Consider the following 6,000-nt stretch of genomic DNA (forward strand, 5'->3'; position numbering starts at 1 on the left):
ATGGCTCTCTCAGCCAAAAAGGTTCCCGACCCCTGCCATAAAGGATCGGTAGTGGGCGTAGAAAACAAACATTGAACAATTATCCAGATGGGTGCAAAGATGTCCTCAAACCAAGCTTCATAAATCAGCTTCTAAATAGAAATGGAAAGAACCCTGATTAAGATGAGTTTTTACAGATGCCATTCTCAGTTTGCACCAACCGAACTGATCAAGCCTAGTCGACGCAAACTTAATACAGAGTGGATCAAATACACAACTCCCCGTCTCAAACATTGCACTGACAACAACAAATAAATGCATTTAATTCAAACAATGCTTGTTTAGGTCCAACTTAATGTGCTTGTTTAGGTCCATTGATTATAACAGGATAATGGAAAACTAGATTTTCCATATAGGTAAGCAGGTAGGTAAGTCTTTATTGTCATTGTACAAGTACAACAAAACTTTGTTTTCAGCACAAACCTGTTCAAGATTATACAAACAAACAGTGTACAGGGTTACAGAACAGGAACACTGATGGGTCACCATAATACGCCACACACACACACACATATAACCCCAACGCCCGTGACGCGAATCCCTTAGGGGTGAAGAGCTGCAGCCTGGCACTGTAGCCCCCACTCCCTCCCCTCTGTTGCAAGTCTCGAGATGTATGTTGTAATACTTATATGTGCTTTGCTATTGAGTTTTTTTTCCTACTCCAGACTTCAATCCACGATGTACCACAATATAGAATTAAATTACTATTCTTCTCAAGTCGTACTGCTAATGTGAGATGTGAAGACGTCAAGTGTTTTTGCCTCGAAATATTTTCTGTCACAGGATTTCTGTACTGAATGTGACATAACATCCATCCATCTTCTTCCGCTTATCCGAGGTCGGGTCGTAGGGGCAGCAGCCTAAGCAGGGAAGCCCAGACTTTCCTCTCCCCAGCCACTTCGTCTAGCTCTTCCCGGGGGATCCCGAGGCGTTCCCAGGCCAGCCGGGAGACATAGTCTTCCCAACGTGTCCTGGGTCTTCCCCATGGCCTCATACCGGTTGGACGTGCCCTAAACACCTCCCTAGGGAGGCGTTCGGGTGGCATCCTGACCAGATGCCCGAACCACCTCATCTGGCTCCTCTCGATGTGGAGGAGCAGCGGCTTTACTTTGAGGTCCTCCCGGATGGCAGAGCTTCTCACCCTATCTCTAAGGGAGAGACCCACAACCCGGCGGAGGAAACTCATTTGGGCCGCTTGTACCCGTGATCTTATCCTTTCGGTCATAACCCAAAGCTCATGACCATAGGTGAGGATGAGAACGTAGATCGACCGGTAAATTGAGAGCTTTGCCTTCCGGCTCAGCTCCTTCTTCACCACAACGGATCGATACAACGTCCGCATTACTGAAGACGCCGCACCGACCCGCCTGTCGATCTCACCATCCACTCTTCCCTCACTCGTGAACAAGACTCCTAGGTACTTGAACTCCTCCACTTGGGGCAGGGTCTCCTCCACAACCCGGAGATGGCACGAACCATGGACTTGGACTCGGAGGTGCTGATTCTCATTCCAGTCGCTTCACACTCGGCTGCGAACCGATCCAGTGAGAGCTGAAGATCCTGGCCAGATGAAGCCATCAGGACCACATCATCTGCAAAAAGCAGAGACCTAATCCCGCGGTCACCAAACCGGAACCCCTCAACGCCTTGACTGCGCTTAGAAATTCTGTCCATAAAAGTTATGAACAGAATCGGTGACAAAGGACAGCCTTGGCGGAGTCCAAGCCTCACTGGAAACTGATCCGACTTACTGCCGGCAATGCGGACCAAGTTCTGACACTGATCATACAGGGAGCGGACCGCCACAATCAGAGAGTCCGATACCCCATACTCTCTGACCCACAGGACTTCCCGAGGGACACGGTCCAATGCATTCTCCAAGTCCACAAAGCACATGTAGACATGCAGCCTCAAGAACCCTGCCCAGAGTATAGAGCTGGTCCACAGTTCCACGACCAGGACGAAAACCAGACTGTTCTTCCTGAATCCGAGGTAACATAACATGTACAAGTATATATTTACAAATATAATTTTATATCATATGCATATTATTAAAGTTATCGTGCGATACATGCAGACAGGTACAATATCAATCAGACTTTATTTATGAAGCACTTTTCATACACAAGATATGCAAGTGGTGATAAAACTGAGAACCACTGTCCTTGTTCATCCAGAATATCGCCGTTTTCCAAATGGAAAAGTACTTGCGCCACAAAGTTTCGACAAAATTTGGCAAGATTACACAACAAAATTCCCATGCAAAAAATGTCAGGTGAGTAAAATGTTCATTGAAATCCCTTTTATTGTATAGGTCATCCATGTATCTACTAGTCCAGGGGTAGGGAACCTATGGCTCTAGAGCCAGTTGTGGCTCTTAAATCTTACCTGACACTACGTAACACGATAAGTAATGAATAATTCCGCTGGTAATCACAGTGTTAAAAATAACGTTCAAAATACAAAACATTCTCATTCATTTTAATCCGTCCATCCGTTTTTTTTACCGCACCTGTTCAAGAAGTTGCATTAATATTAAGAAGTATTTGATCTATTATTGGTTAGCTTCAGAATAACAATGTTTTTAAAAAAGAATCAGAGACCCGTTATACTCCAAAAATGTTGGTCTTACTTAAAAATCCACACATTTAGTTGTATTCAGTGTTTAAAAAAAAAAAATCATATGGCTCTCAAGGAAATACATTTTAAAATATTTGTCTTTCATGGCTCTCTCAGCCAAAAAGGTTCCCGACCCCTGCTACTAGTCTGTCAGATGTGTCTTATTAATTGTGTGTTTAAACCCATCCATTGCTGCCTGGTTGCGAGTCGGAGCAGCCATGTTTACTCAAGTTTTCTATCACTTACGATGCTAATTTCATCAATTTAATCAACTAAAAACACCCTGTGGAACCTACAGTGGAGACCAAAAGTTTAGACCCACCCAACTCCATTGATAAAGCAAGATATTGCGCTAATCAACCCTGATAAGGCACAGGTGACTACTTCTTGAAGCTCATGGAGAGAATGCCTAGAGCAAGGGTCACCAACACGGTGCCCGCCCGTAAGGACCAGATGAGTCGCCCGCTGGCCTGTTCTAAAAATAGCTCAAATAGCAGCACTTACCAGTGAGCTGCCTCTATTTTTTAAAATGTATTTATTTACTAGCAAGCTGGTCTCGCTTTGCTGGACATTTTTAATTTAAGAGAGACAAAACTCAAATAGAATTTGAAAATCCAAGAAAATATTTTAAAGACTTGGTCTTCACTTGTTTAAATATATTCATTAATTTTTTTACTTTGCTTCTTATAACTTTCAGAAAGACAATTTTAGAGAAAAAAATACAACCTTAAAAATGATTTTAGGATTTTTTAACACATATACCTTTTTACCTTTTATATTCCTTCCTCTTCTTTCCTGACAATTTAAATCAATGTTCAAGTATTTTTTTTTTTTTACTGGAAATAATAATAAATACATTTTAATTTAATTCTTCATTTTAGCTTCTGTTTTTTCGACGAAGAATATTTGTGAAATATTTCCTCAAACTTATTATGATTAAAATTAAAAAAAAATATTCTGGCAAATCTAGAAAATCTGTAGAATCAGATTTAAAAGCTTATTTCAAAGTCTTTTGAATCTCTTGAAATTTTTGTTCTGGAAAATCTAGGAGGAATAATTATTTGTCTTTGTTAGAAATATAACTTGGTCCAATTTGTTAGATATTCTAACAAAGTGCAGATTGGATTTTAATCTATTTAAAATATGTCATCAAAATTCTAAAATTAATCTTAATCAGGAATAATAACTAATGATGTTCCATAAATTATTTTTTTAATTTTTTCAAAAAGATTCAAATTAGCTAGTTTTTCTCTTCTTTTTTTAGTTAAATTTTTAATTTTAAAGAGTCAAAATTAAAGATAAACTGCTTCAAAATTTTATTTTATTTTTTTTCGTGTTTTTTCTTCTTTTAAACCGTTCAATTAAGTGTTTTTTTCATCATTTATTCTCTACAGAAAACCTTCCGTCAAAGGAAAAAAATGTATGACAGACAGAAATACCCATTTTTTTATATATAGATATATATTTATATATACATTTATTTATTAAAGGTAAATTGAGCAAATTGGCTATTTCTGGCAATTTATTTAAGTGTGTATCAAACTGGTAGCCCTTCGCATTAATCAGTAATAAAGAAGGTGATCCCTGGGCTCGGGAACATAAGAACTATACTACCCAGCGTGCAACAGTAGTGACGAACATGCGCTGTAGCGCCATGGAGTGTGGTTGTATGTATAAACATTTTCACGTATGCTCGTCACTATCCGATCGTTTCACGCATGCGCGATAGGTACGTCACTTCCTGGATTTGCTATAGTTTACAACGGAAGGAGCTTGTGCAACGTCAGGTGGTCTGATATTGGAATGTTTTAATAATGTATAGTACAAAACTAATAACTTACATATCGGTAAAAATTGTAGAATTACAAAATCCGGGAGTATTACCGACACAATTTTAAAAACTTTCACTCTTCTGTCGTTACAATAAATGACACACGGGGGCGCTACTGACTCCCATGGCGATGACATAATAACTATTTTTAATATATATTTTTTAAACGAGGCGCCTAATTTAAATTTATAGCGGCGGCCAAACAAGAATAGACTTTGACCTTTTGAATTTAAGTAAATAAAATAGTGAAGAAAAGATGACTTTCTTTGCCATTTAAGACAGAGTTCGGGTTTCTGTATAGTTTCAAAGTAAATACTGTATTCCTACATGATTTTTGTTTTCAAAGTAAATACTGTATTCCTACATAATGTTTGTTTTGTATTAAATAATTTACATGTTAAGGTTAAAATAACGATTAAGAATATAGTAAATCCCTTTAGTAGGTAAATGCCATATGCAAACCAAAACTTTTTTTGTTTTATTCTGAGTTTTAAAATGGTGTAACTCACTAATGATGACAAAGGAAAACAAAAAGGTCAAGATAACTTCCCACGTTCTAAACAAATGATAAAATCCATCACCATCAGTTAAAATGTGAATATATAGCCTGGTACTTTTATTTGCTTTTAATGTATTCTGATGTGGCGCCTTGGACATGTTGCGTTTCTTCTTTTATTTTGTATTTTTTGTTTTTGTTTAGTTGTTTCTTTTCCCTTTGTGTATGTACAAAATACTTGGTTATCGTTATTTTAAAAGTTAAATGTCTGTATTATAGTAATTAAAATACCGTGGTTTTATATATATATATATATATATATATTTTTCAAACTGTAATGGTGTGCACCATAGAAATGTGATAAGCAGACGCAGCATCAGCTGCTGCAACGCAAGAAATTGGGCCGCCATCTTGAAGTGGTGATGAAGAGCCGGTGAGCAGCCTAAACTGACAGTTGACAGGTAGAAAACAAAGATGCTAAACTGACAGTTGACAGGTAGAAAACAAAGATGCTAAACTGACAGTTGACAGGCAGAAAACAAAGATGCTAAACTGACAGTTGACAGGTAGAAAACAAAGATGCTAAACTGACAGTTGACAGGTACAAAACAAAGATGCTAAACTGACAGTTGACAGGTAGAAAACAAAGATGTTAAACTGACAGTCGACAGGGAGAAAACAAAGATGCTAAACTGACAGTTGACAGGTAGACAACAAAGATGTTAAACTGACAGTTGACAGGTAGAAGACAAATATGCTAAACTGACAGTTGACAAGTAGAAAAAATGCTAAACTGACAGTTGACAGGTAGAAAACAAAGATGGTATACTGACAGTTGACAGGTAGAAAACAAAGATGCTAAACTGACAGTTGACAGGTAGAAAACAAAGATGCTAAACTGACAGTTGACAGGTAGAAAACAAAGATGCTAAACTGACAGTTGACAGGTAGAAAACAAAGATGCTAAACTGACAGTTGACAGGTAGAAGACAAATATGCTAAACTGACAGTTGAC

This window comes from Nerophis ophidion, linkage group LG25, assembly GCF_033978795.1.
Source record: "Nerophis ophidion isolate RoL-2023_Sa linkage group LG25, RoL_Noph_v1.0, whole genome shotgun sequence".
NCBI classification, from domain to species: Eukaryota; Metazoa; Chordata; class Actinopteri; order Syngnathiformes; family Syngnathidae; genus Nerophis; species Nerophis ophidion.